The sequence below is a fragment of the Bactrocera oleae genome, chromosome 3 (assembly GCF_042242935.1).
Source record: "Bactrocera oleae isolate idBacOlea1 chromosome 3, idBacOlea1, whole genome shotgun sequence".
Lineage (NCBI taxonomy): Eukaryota > Metazoa > Arthropoda > Insecta > Diptera > Tephritidae > Bactrocera > Bactrocera oleae.
In genome coordinates, this window is record NC_091537.1 from 35336110 (window position 1) to 35349661 (window position 13552).

General features: G+C 35.7%; 1 pseudogene; it reads left to right on the plus strand.

The window, feature by feature from the left end:
* Positions 1–8115: 8115 nt before the first annotated feature.
* On the plus strand, positions 8116–9480 carry LOC138856407 (uncharacterized; annotated as a pseudogene).
* The last annotated feature ends 4072 nt before the right edge of the window (positions 9481–13552 follow it).

Here is a 13552-nt window from a genome sequence, read left to right on the forward strand (position 1 = left end):
TGAAACAAATTTTGTCAACTCCGCCACGATGCGCAAAATTCGGCGTCAATATGTATGCGAGCTCATATGTATATATGTATGTTTGTCGTCATTTGGTTACTTTCAACAACACAATGTCTGCGCGAACTCGCCGTTATTTCGTTGGCTTGCCACTATACACAGAGGCGTTCTAACTGAGGACTCTTAGTATATTATTATGTTGCTTAATTTGTATTGAAAAATACTGATGCATTTATGAATTATTTTCGTACTATAATATATATTATATATATATATAAATACACATAAACGCATACCTATAATCGTTTTTAAACTAAATTCGATAAATAAAATATATATCTGAAATAATTATGTGGCAGTGCGCCCCAATCCCTCCTTGCCTGCGATCGTTCTACTCGCAAAAAGCAAAAAGTGTGGACAAAAGTCATTGCTTGTGCGGGGCAAGAAGAAGCAAGCATCAGCGTACGTGTACTCATGAATGTATGTGTGATTATCACATTTGTGTAAATACGCATAAATAAAGGAATATGCAATAAACCCAAACATATGAACATATTTTCCTGAAATATTTTAATTATATCAGGAAGTTAAATATGCTATTAAAGTAATTGAATTATGATATGCTTAGATTCCAATTAATAAAATAAAAATTAAATAAAATTTCAGTTTCATGAGTTTTGGGATTCGAACGTATAGGTTCGTATTCGGATTGTGCTTAACCCCTTCCCGCTTACGACTTCAGCCACCACAAAAGTGGAAACGTGGCCGCTTAGCCACCGTTTTATTGTTATCCTTTGTTTAATAAGCAATTGCTCACATAACGCACATACATAAGTTGGAAAAATAGCCTACTAAATGTTTATTTTATTATGAATTCTGGGGTTTTTACCGGTAATACAGATTTTTAATTCAGAAGGCTTTTCATAATTATAAATTTGTCATATCATAGAAATTGAAAACATAAATCTAAATAGGTATGCGCAACGATTTTTCATATAGGAATATTCGTTGTGTCTATTTATAGCATTTCGCACATTGTGTGGTGTATTTTTCTTTTTCGAAGTTATATTTTTCGATGTTCCTTCATGTGGAATTACAAATTAGTACTCAAAAAGTTTTCATTTAACATTTGCTCCTTCTCTACTCATCAACATTCTCTGGTATAAGAGAGTAGCGAAAGTGCCCGTTCACAGTCCTTCGCCACCTTCGAGGTTCGAGGTTAGTTCACAATAAAACCAACATATAAAACCAACATAAAATATATTTTGGGGAATTTTTGTTACATTTTTTGGGAGTTTGTAATTTCCACACCACCGCTGAGGTATACAAAAGGCGCGTTACCGATGCTAGTTTTGGGTGCTCGGTTCCCCCGTAGGCCTGTATCACCCATATAGGTACAAAATAAAATCACAATAATTTCCAAAATTCACAAATAACAATATAAATAATACATCGTATAAGAAAAAACTTAAAATTTTATAAACAAAATATCACAATTAATATAATATAAGCTGTTGACAGCAAATATTTGTAATAAATAAATAAATATAATTAATACCTAATATTTACATATTTACATGTATAGAAAATACCCTACACTCAGTTTTTAGTTATAATTAATTATTTGTTTAAAACTATAAGGACCGAAAAGAAAATAAGAGCTTTGAAAATAGCTAATCTTCATATATTTACATATATGGGAAAAAAATTCAAAAAATAAAGTTTACACACATATGCTTCCGTAGGGATTTGAAGATATTTTACCACCTATTCCTAAAAGCCTAATCTACCTACAAGTGGGAAACGCATAAAATTTTCGATTTAAAATTAGCGGTGCTAAGGCTTGTATTATAGAATTAAAAAGACAATTCTGATTCTTACGAAAAATGTTAATACTAAATCAGTGTTGGCGTTGTCCTAACAGGAATAGGGTCTGACACTTTTTAATTTATCAAATAAAATCTGCCCTCCCCTATCCTATGACAAGTTGAATCAAATTCTTTTAGGAAAATGATTTCTAAATGTTTTAAATAATCTAAAAATCCCTGCGGCGATCTTACCAAACTACACCTGTCAACTTGCTTTTGTTGAATAAAATGAAATTCGGTTGAAATGTATACAAGTATAAGAGTGTGTCTTATAAATTGTTAAATAAAGGTAACCGCAGAAATATGCAAACGCGTTTTCTTTGAAAAAATCGACTTCTAAATCTAACTCTGAATTTTCTCCTACTGCTATCCGATTAAAAATATGGCCTGGTCGTGGTAGACTTTGAAATTCTTGCCAAGAAAGATCCCGTACCACATTGTCATTGAACACACTTGCTATTATTCAGTGAGACTGTGCAATTGAAAATTTTCGTTTTGTGGAACGGGTTCGCAGTTTCCCTTTACAATGATATTGGCATATCTTAATCCCCCAGATTTTTTGAAGAGGTTACAAAACATGTAAGATGTAATCCTTACACTTCTTCCATCTCCTCTTCTAATATGTCCGAAGTAGTGTTATAAATTGTCCTGGCAAAGTCTTCTCGTCTATAGGTTAGTGAAGCCTGACTGTGACAAAAACCGCCACAAACGTTTTAAACTACTAATATTTAAAATACAAACCTTAATATAGTTGAAGGAATTTGTTATGTCAGACCCATTTTCGTCTTCTACTCTAATTGTCTTTTAAAATTCTTACTGCCTCATCTAAAAATTTTAGCTCGTCGTCTGACCCCGAAAATATTTTTTTTGTTGACAAAACAGCTTCAAAATTGATACCATTGAAAATATCAAATAATTTATTAAAAAATAAAACATACTCCGCGGTACTTAAAAATCGAGTATAAGGGCACGACAAAAGCAATGAACTATATGAAGCGAGCATACCAGAGGCTACGGTATCGCTCATAACCTGGAACGCTAGCTTCACACTCATTTTTTGAAAGCTATTCGGAAACATGTGTGCTTCAGACAGCTTGGGGATTTTGGGAATCCTATTTTCATCGCCGTAATCTTCTACTCCTATAATTTTATCATATTTAGGGACGTATTGGAAATGACTGTTAAGTGCCATTTCGTTCCACAGAATCGACAAGAACTTTTCATCCTGCGTGAAACCCCGGCTTCTTAACTGTAAACACTTTAAAAAACTATTACTATAACCGGGGTCTTGGGGCCATTTGGAAACGACCTCGTTAATCGTTCTCTCTTCTGGAAATCTAAGAAGAGGCTTTGTGTGTCTATATGCCAAAGATGAAAGAAAATATACACCTAAAGCCAAAGTTTTGAAATTTCGTATCTACGACCTTTTGGTTGACGGCTACAATTTACTAAACTTATTTTTATACTCTCGCAACCTGTTGTTACAGTATAATAAGTATAATAGTTTTGTTAACCTAACGGTTTTTTGTATCACCTAAAACTAATCGAGTTAGATAAAGGGCTATATATATATAAATGATTGACGAGTTGAAATCCGGGTGACTGTCTGTCCGTCCGTGCAAGCTCTAACTTGAGTAAAAATTGAGATATCTTTATGAAACTTAGTAGACATGTTTCTTGGTACCGTGAGATTGGTATTGCAGATGGGCGTAATCGGACCACTGCCACGCCCACAAAACGCCATTAATCAAAAACAAATAAATTGCCATAACTAAGCTCCGCAATAAGATAAAAGACTGTTATTTGATACACAGGATCACATTCGGAAGTGGCATCTGCAGTTAAAATTTTTTTTAAAGTGGGCGTGGTCGCGCCCCTAATAGGTTTAATGTGCATATCTCCTAAACCGCTAATGCTACAATAACAAATTTCACTGGAAGAAAATGTTTTTAGAACCTCTACCTACAGTGTGAAAATAGTTGAAATCGGGTGGCAACCCGCAAATTCCCCATATAACGGTACTGTTAAAAAATACTAAAAACGCGATAAATCAAGCAGTAAACAAGTCAGAGTCATTGAAATTTATCTCTGGGATGGTATGAGATGACTTTATAGGAACCACAAAATTAGACAGTGGGCGTGGCACAGCCCACTTTTAGGTGAAACCCCATATCTTGAGATCTGATTAACCAATTTCAACGAAATTCGGTAAATAACATTCTTCTCATATCTCTATGTTATAGTGCGAAAATGGGCGAAATCGGATTACAACCACGCCTATATCCCATATAACACCATTTTAAATTCTATTTGAGCCCTTCCTTACTTGTTTATAATACTGTTTATTTGAGAAGGAAGATTTCTACTTAAATTTTCTTCACAACTGTAACCTTCTCCTAAATTTTTAATTTCCCTCTCTAAAGAATTTATTTTCTCTGACATTTCTGTCATTTAAAATTTGAAATAACTAATCATCTTTATCTTTTTCTTCTAATTTAACCCTCAAATTTGCGTTTTCCTCCTTTACCTTTTAATTTTTTCTCGCGAAGGATGTCAAGCCAAAACTATTTTGACACCCTTTTTCTAATGTAATATCGCCTAAGGAAATATTTTCCAAAACTCATATTTCCTGTGTTGGTGCGTCTTCGGCTACAGATGCTAGTAATAATAGGTCGCTCGAACCTGAGGGGTTATCGACCATTTTGGGTTCAAAATCTAATACGCCTAACTCGATAGTCAAATTAGGCTCCACAAATTCTACCTGAAAACTGGGTGTAGGAGGTAAATTTAGGTCTGGGACCGCAGTTGGTGACAGTCTCTTCATATATTTCACGTACATATATTTCAGTACTTTCGCCAAGTTTCATTACTATCTCCTACGCCCAGTCATTGCATCCAAAGAGTATACCTAAATGCAAGCAAATATACTCTAAATCCTAATAACTTTACTTATAATACTATATTTTAAAATAAAATCATCATTTATTAGTATTTACGACACTTTATCTACTACGCTACTCAAAACAATATATTAAATTGAATTTATTAAATATTAAAATTCTATTTTCTAAAGTCTATTACAAATAGCAAGTATGTTATATTTATTATTAAGAAAAATATATTATAATAAGTTGCATGTAAATTATTATTTAAAAATGGAACACTTTATAAAAAATCACTTCTAATTTTAACGAACTTATTATATTTTTCTACTAATTAAAATAATTTACGAACCTGGATCCTTCCTTCTCCTTGTTAGGGAAATTGACGTCGAGCTCCTACGCACCCAGCCACACACCGATGTTTACATTTTGGCATTTTTCTATAATTTGTTAGGAAAACATAATATAATTAGGTACATATATTTGCTACGGCTTTAAAAACATACTTACCAATTTTATTTTATATAAAAACACTTATACAAATATTTTATTAAAAACAATATCACTTTCACTGTTGCTGCTTCAGCATAAAACTATCTATGTAAAATAATGAACTGATTTTGTCAGTTATTTTTAGCGGGATTTTATCTGGCAGTTCATTTTTTTGCTTGTCATCTGTTCAGAAGCTCATGAAATCGTGATTTTAATGGCATCACTGAAAGTTCATGAGCTCTCTCAGAAAGCAAAGAGAGGAGTTTCGGATCATTTTATCTATGATCTCTTTATCTCTGATTTCAACAATTGGAAGAAGCGCGGGCATAAATACATAACATTGAATGGAGACTATTTTGTATATCGATCCAATAGGAAAATTATAGAAATATGTAAAATAGTCAGAGCGTTAAAAGATGTGAGTTGACCAATATTGTGCTTCGCTTTGATTTACTACGCCTCGATGTGAACGTAATCTGTAATCTGTAACCTATTTGCCATATTTCTTCCGTTGCTACTTCAATTAAATTCATCCGACATGTCACACTCATTTATCTATTATACTCTTATTTACAACATTTTGCATCTAACCTTTTTCCCACGCTCGTATTGATGGTCCCAGACTATTCAGCTCTGTTCCTATGGGTTCCCACCTAGGTTTCGCATGCGTCTTCCTTTCCCTTTACCTTCCAAATCCCTTTACCTAAATCTAGTGGCATTGCATAAGCTGCACCAACTGAGCGAGTGGTCTTTTACTGCTTACAGTATATATTTAAACTTATTACAACATCAAATATAAATAACTTTCTTTTTATCCATTATTATTGCCGATTTTATTTTAAACTCTATTTCAGTTTAAATGTCTCCAGACTTTAGGCAATTTGTAACGATTGAAAAAAAAAACTGTACAAAGATAAGCGTTTGAAAAGTATTCATAGTCGATAATTTAGCGGGTGTCCGCCACTTACAATAAATAGCACCAAAAATTGATAATCGCTCAGTAGTAGCTTATCTACTACTAGTAGACAATTGCAATAGTGTATGTTAACAAACTAATATGCGTTCCTGCTAGACGGGTATCTGTTAGCAAGTTAAAAAATGTGTTAATTTTGTTCAGCGAGTGTGTTACCTCTTCTATGTGTACCCTATTGTTTTTCTTTTGGTTAGCAGTACGTTTACAAACGGCTAGATGTAACAAATGCATGTGTTATGTTAGCTATGTGTTACCTCTGATATTTACATGTGTTAGCAAATGGGTTACCTATGTGTTATTCATAACAGCAATATCAGTTACCCCAAGAGTTATTGTTTTGGTTAGCAGTTTGTTACCACTAACATACAATACATGTTGGAGCATTTGTTAGCAGTAACAAGCATTTCTGTTACTTTATTTTCATCGACGTGTTACTCCATTGGTTATCTATCTGTTACCTCTCACAAATGCATATTGTAACGGATTTCTCGATAATCATCTGCCTTGTAACTTACCCTTGAGTTCGGTCACTGGCTTGTAAAATCAAAGTCCCAATTTAATGGCTATACACTTATCTTTAGTTCTAACCGTCTGAGCGGTAGCGTTGGTTTTCTATGTGGCCAAGCCGCCATATAATCCGGCTTATAATCTCCCTTAACTTCAATACACTTACTGCAATGATCCCCCTTTAATTTCATGCCATTCCTATAATGACTTTCCGGAAGCTCTGCAAAATACCCGTCTACGGCTGTAATAGCGTCTTCATTCGACGAAAAATTAATTGTTTTAGGTTTCTGAAGAGGTAGTAGTCGCTGGGGGCAAATCTGATGAATATGGTGGATGCTCAACCAATTCTTACTTTTATTCATTAAACTTTATTTTGGTTAAATCACCTTTGTGAGTAGTTGCAGTGCCTTGTTAACGTGTGCGTTTCCAAACAGCTTTTTCATATGTAATTCTTCATGTCAAATATGTTGTCAAGCCTAGTAAGACCACGTTTAAATTCACCAGCCTAAAATTCAACGGTGCGTTTTGAAGGTGAGGACTCCTTATCACTTCTACCAATTTTTCATAAATTTATTTTGATCTTAAACCTTTTAAATCTAAGAATATAATCACTACGCGATATTCAAATATTTTCCTTATTAAAAAAATACTCTGACACGTCAACTTCATATGGCTGGTAAACAAAGAATTAATTGGCATAATGACATGTTACTCTGCACGTGTTCTGCGGACAGATTTACCAACTTGAGAAAAAAACAGTTTGGAGCTAGTAGTGGTATATGTTGGTGAGCTTGCTGAGGTGCGGGAATGACAAAGGCCCAGTATGTTGGGAAATTCTGTCTTTAGCGGTAGTCGTACGACAATTATCTGATAGAGTAGTTGTGGCTTTGTAAAAGCCTTCACAATTCTGATCTTCTGGGGTTGTAATTGAAACTTAGTGATCGAACTCCAAAATTCCCTTAATTTTAAATTAAGGTACTCGTTTGAAACTTTAGTTGTTAATATTGTGGCGAACACGAATACCAGAACAAATCAGAATCGACGATAAATTGCCAGAAGCAACTAGACAGTGAATTCGTAGTTGCCAGAATGTTCTAGTAGCGAGCTTTTGTTAAAAATTTACTATATAAGGGCTGCCGGATTTCGCAGCAGACACAGTTCTAATTAGAGTGTCGCCGTGTAAAAAGCAGTTAAGCTATAAACAATAAGTTGTAAACTCGAATATCGAGCAATAAGTGATAAGTTGGTGGAATAAAAATAAGTGTATAGCCATTAAATTGGGACTTTAATTTAACAATCCAGTGATCGAACTCAAGTTACATGTTGACGATTTATTGAGAAATCTGTTACAATTGCTGTCAGATGTGGGATTGTCAAATAAATTTCCAAGGAGATAATTATTTGAAAATGGCCAAGTTTAACGATCTGAAGATTCCACAACTGAAAAAGGAGCTGGAGCAACGTGGTTTGGCGACCAATGGATTAAAAACTGAATCACGGTTGAGAGAGGCCATGGAGGCGGAAAACATTAATGTTGAGGAATATGTCTTTCACATGGAATTAGAGGAAGAGACAACAAAGATAGAAGAAAAGAAAGAGGCTCAATGCTCGTCAGAGATGGTGAACATAAACATGATTTTTTGCTGCAATATCGCAGATGGAGAATACACGTATGTCTCAGATGTCAACGCAAATATCGTCACAATTTAAAGACCAGGATACACGTATAACCCAACAAATAGCAGAGGTGTCATCACAAATGTTGACACAACAATCCCAATTGTTCGCGTAAGAAACGCGGTTGGAAGAGCAGTTCGCAGAGCAAGATGTACGTATATCAGCACAGGTGACCTCACAAATAGCAGAAGCGTCCTCACAGATTTCGGAAGAGCGGGATAAAATTAAAACTCAGATGGATGAATTGAAAGATCGTCTCCGCGAGCTACAATTAAATCGGCCAATTGTATCAACAGCTTCTGCCAAGGTAAAACCTCCATCCTTTGATGGCACTGTCCCGTTCCACGTTTTTAAGCTTTAATTCGAAACTTTTGGAAATTTGGAACGCTGAAGATAAAGTTGCTGCATTGTTCGTTGCATTAAAAGGATCTGCAGCGGAGATATTACAGACCATTCCAAACTGCGCGGCGAGTAGTTATGAAACGTTAATGGGTGCATAAGAAAGATTGTATGGTAGTGAGCACAGGAAGCAGATCTTCCATATCGAGTTGCGAAATTGCCGCCAGAAAGCCAATGAGTCTCTGCATGAGTTTTCTACAGAGATTGAAAGGTTCAAGGAATACATCAAGGATACGTAAATTTAGACCATCGTCAATGGAATAAGAGATAACACTACTCGCTTCGCTACGTTAGAATGTCCAAAATAGACGCTTGCGGAAACCGTTTCGTATGCTCTGACACAGGAAACTGCATCCCTGCTTAGTAGTCAAACATTTAAATCTCATAAAGTAGAAATAGAAGAACACGCTTGAGTGAACCAATTACTGAAAAAATTGAGAACAAGCAGAAAGCACTGAAAAAATCCACAGAAACGCGTAAGAAAAAGGATGGTTCGGTTAAATGCTTTAAATGTGGAAAAAATGGTCATATTCCAGGCAACTGTAACTAGTCCAATAATCGAGTTGGACGTAAAGGCAAAGCTGAAGAAGATCAAGCAAATGTCAAATCCAACCAATCGTCAATCTATAGCGAGCCAGCCGAAAAGGGCACGGGGTGCACTCGCGCACGCAAATGCCTGTAATCTCCATTTCACAAATAAGTAGGAATAAGAGTAACGTTACCATTAGTGGATGTGTAAACGGTAAACATTCCATAATACGATCTGCCCTGGTTGATGAAGAAGTGAGACCCTTAGCTGGGGCATAGTTGCGTACTGTGTACTGGAGAAGATACCCAAGTTCTCGGAAAAGTAACGTGCGAGATCGTAATTGGAAAGGTAGTCTTGTTAAATAATTTTTTAGTGGCAGATATCGTCGATGAAGTCATAATTGGAGTAGACTTCTAGTGAATCAAGGAATCAAAATTGACATAAATAAGTATGACCTATACAAATATGTAAGTGCCACTTATGTTCGGTTACGATAATAAGTACAACGTTAGACGAGTGATAACAACAGAGAGCCAGCAAATTCCACCGAAATCAGAAGCAGATTTGGGCAGAAATAGATGGACACTATGGGCCAAACAAGTTGTGGATTGTTGAGACCACAAAAGAATCTACATCAAACTTACTTACTAAAGCAAAACCCTAACTATGCCAAGACAACATAAACGTGTTCCAGTAAGAGTACATAATGAGTGAAAAACACCAATCAAATTTTGCAGAGGAACTATATTAGGGCAGTGTCAAGAGATTGATGCCGTAATAAATTGCGAAATATGTCTTGAGGAAGATTCCATGGACGAAAACGACATATCGAGCGAAATCAACGCATGGACCGAGGAACTAGAGGCAAACCATTAAAATAAGGCTAAACAACTTCTTCTCAGATACTCATTAATATTTGATAAGACGATTCCAAACCAGGAATAACCAAAGTTGTGAAACATTTAATTAACACAGGTGATATAAGACCAATCCGCCTGCTCCTCGAAACGTTACACTAGCAAAACGTGAAGTTGTAAGCTAGACCATACGTGAAATGAGCAAAAGCGGCGTAATTGAACCATCAGCGCTTCCATGGAGTTCACCTGTAGTACTTGTGAAGAAGGAAGCTGGGAGCATGAGGTTTTGTGTGGAATATATAAGGTTGAATCATGTAGCGAGGAAAGACAGCTATCCACTACCTCGTGGACTCGTTATCAAGCACAAAATGGTTCCCAACACTTGATTTGAGAAATGGTTATTGACAAGTGGAGGTAAACAAACAGGACAAAGATAAGACGGCTTTCAGCCATGGCAATTTACCTTAATGCCCTTTGGATTATGTAATACTCCTGCTAACTTTGAGAGACTTATGGACCAGGTATTAAAAGGATTACACTGGAAACCTATTTGGTATATCTCGACGATATCATCGTGTTGGGTAATAGCTTCGATGAACACCTTAAGAACTTGAAAGAGGTTTTTCATTCACCCGAGCACGAGTGGTACGGTCTCTTCGTCTTTCCTCCTCGTCCACAATAAACCGGTTTGGGTTACAAAAGAGTCTGCGTATGAACTGGGACTTACAACGAAGCAAGTTGAATGATCGCAAATGCGGGGATGTCAGGAGGTCCATTGCCACTAAATTATGTCAGCTATTTCTTTTATTAATCAATTTTATGTAAAAATTTGAAATTAGTATAAATTTGTGTGTATTTATATTCTTACGTACGTATTAGGAAAATAACCCCTTAATATAATATTACAATATGTATTCCTACATACAAATCAATCGCTATCATAGTACAACCACAGATGAAACGCCTCTGCTCATGGTGGCATGCGATGGAAGTAAAGGCGAGATCGCGCAAAGACGGTGCGCAAAAAATTTAATTCTGACAAAATATTGAAAAAAAAAACCAAATGACAACTGCCGACGACAATCTTTCGGCAATGTCGGTTGTTTAAATGAGTTTTAACTCCCTCCTCCAAGTGCACCGCTCTACTCGGGTAAAACTGACACACCTTAATGAAACTCACCACACCTGTGAACACTCAAGGAATTTCACCCCACACCAGATGACACCGCACCAGATGACACCACACAGGACAACACAACATGCCATTCTCATTCGCTATATATCATTCGTTTCGTCCACAGGCCTGAGCGCCAAGTCAACATTTTTGATACGAAAGCTCCTGTGTGCAACTTTTCGATCGTCCGCCGTCATCGTTAACCTGCGAAGTGAACATCGTTTTTTTCGACTCTTTCTCTGCGGAATATTTAATTTAATTTGGTAAAGTTCAATTTACTTGTATTAAAAGATTTTAATAAATTTTAAATTTGTAAACTTTTTTCATCACATTTTCCTTGCTTTATTCGGAAATAAGTGTTAAAGGCTTTGTGCAAATTAGTATCAATTTATTCATGGTCCTTCGAGCTTTACTGAAAGGCACCTTCGGATTGTTATAAAAAAATAAAATAAAAACTATTAGGAAACATATACAAAAATTATATGAAATATATAAATTGGAAGAGAGCAGTGAGCTAAAAAGCCAAAAAGTGCAGTGACACGGAAAAAAAAATATATGTACATACATATGTACATGCGTGGCTACATATACAAATATTTTAAAATATACAAAGCCAACTTAAAAAAAAAAAAATCACCAATAGCCTGACATATAGGTCTAACAAGTGCAGTAAAATACAAAAAAAAAAAAAAAAAAACATATTAACAAACGAATTTATATAAAGTGAATGTCAAAACACAATCAAAAAAGGGTTCAACTAACTAATACAACACATTTTCAAGTTCACCCCCAAACAGCGCCAATATGAAACATGAATAAATTGATACTAATTTGCACAAAGCCTTTAACACTTATTTCCGAATAAAGCAAGGAGAATGTGATGAAAAAAGTTTACAAATTTAAAATTTATTAAAATCTTTTAATACAAGTAAATTGAACTTTAACAAATTAAATTAAATATTCCGCAGAGAAAGAGTCGAAAAAAACGATGTTCACTTCGCAGGTTAACGATGACGGCGGACGATCGAAAAGTTGCACACAGGAGCTTTCGTATCAAAAATGTTGACTTGGCGCTCAGGCCTGTGGACGAAACGAATAATATATAGCGAATGAGAATGGCATGTTGTGTTGTCCTGTGTGGTGTCATCTGGAGCGGTGTCATCTGGTGTGGGGTGAAATTCCTTGAGTGTTCACAGGTGTGGTGAGTTTCATTAAGGTGTGTCAGTTTTCCCGAGTAGAGCGGTGCACTTGGAGGAGGGAGTTAAAACTCATTTAAACATCCTGGGCCCCCTAGGCGAATATTTTGCCTAGTATTACACGTATATGCTTATATTGCATGTATTTCGGCGTACTGCTGGTTGATTAGCCGAGGGCGCGGCATACATGGTGATAAAGTTATATCCATATTTACTTGTATGGGCAGAACGCATATTCGGTATGCATTTTGCGGTGCGTGCAAAAGATATGTAACTTAATTTTGCGGGTTTTGAGGTTGTATGTGCTTTTCATACTTATTGTATTGCGGTTGTTTCTTTTATAATTTTATTATCTGTATTGTTTGTTTAAAATTTCTTTACCATCGGTTTATTACGGTTAGCGACTCCACGCCTGGCTCAGATATGGCCAGAATGGGTGCTCCTTTGAAACCTTGAGCAGGGATCTTGCGAGAGTGAGATTTGTGATTTTCACTCACTTTTTTGAAGTGAGATTTACAACTTTTACAAGTGTTTCCCATAAACTACCCGTTTGATGAGCGCTTAGATAGTTGCGATAAGTGCGACCTTTGCTTTTGTAAGTCTGGGTGCGACACTGTATCACATTATAAATATGGTGATCCCTTAACTTTATTTTTGAAGTTTTATACATTATAAAAATTTTGTCAACTATCAGGCACTATAGAGGTGTCGATTTTTCAGCTTTCTTAGGACAATTTTGTTATATGTTATGTTAAGTGCGATTTTAGCAAGTAGTAGCGCGCCACATAGATTTTTGAAGCAGGATTTTTGTATCATTATTGGCTGGAGCCATCCTGCGGTTAGTTACATATTTGTGTTTTTAAACCTGATCTTGTCAGAAAGGACTCTGACTTCATTTTTTCTGCCAATTCGTAGAGTGTTGGAACATTGGGAATTTAGTGGTAGTCGTATGACGTACCGGCCATTATTTGATCGAGTAGTTGTGGCTTTGTAGAAGT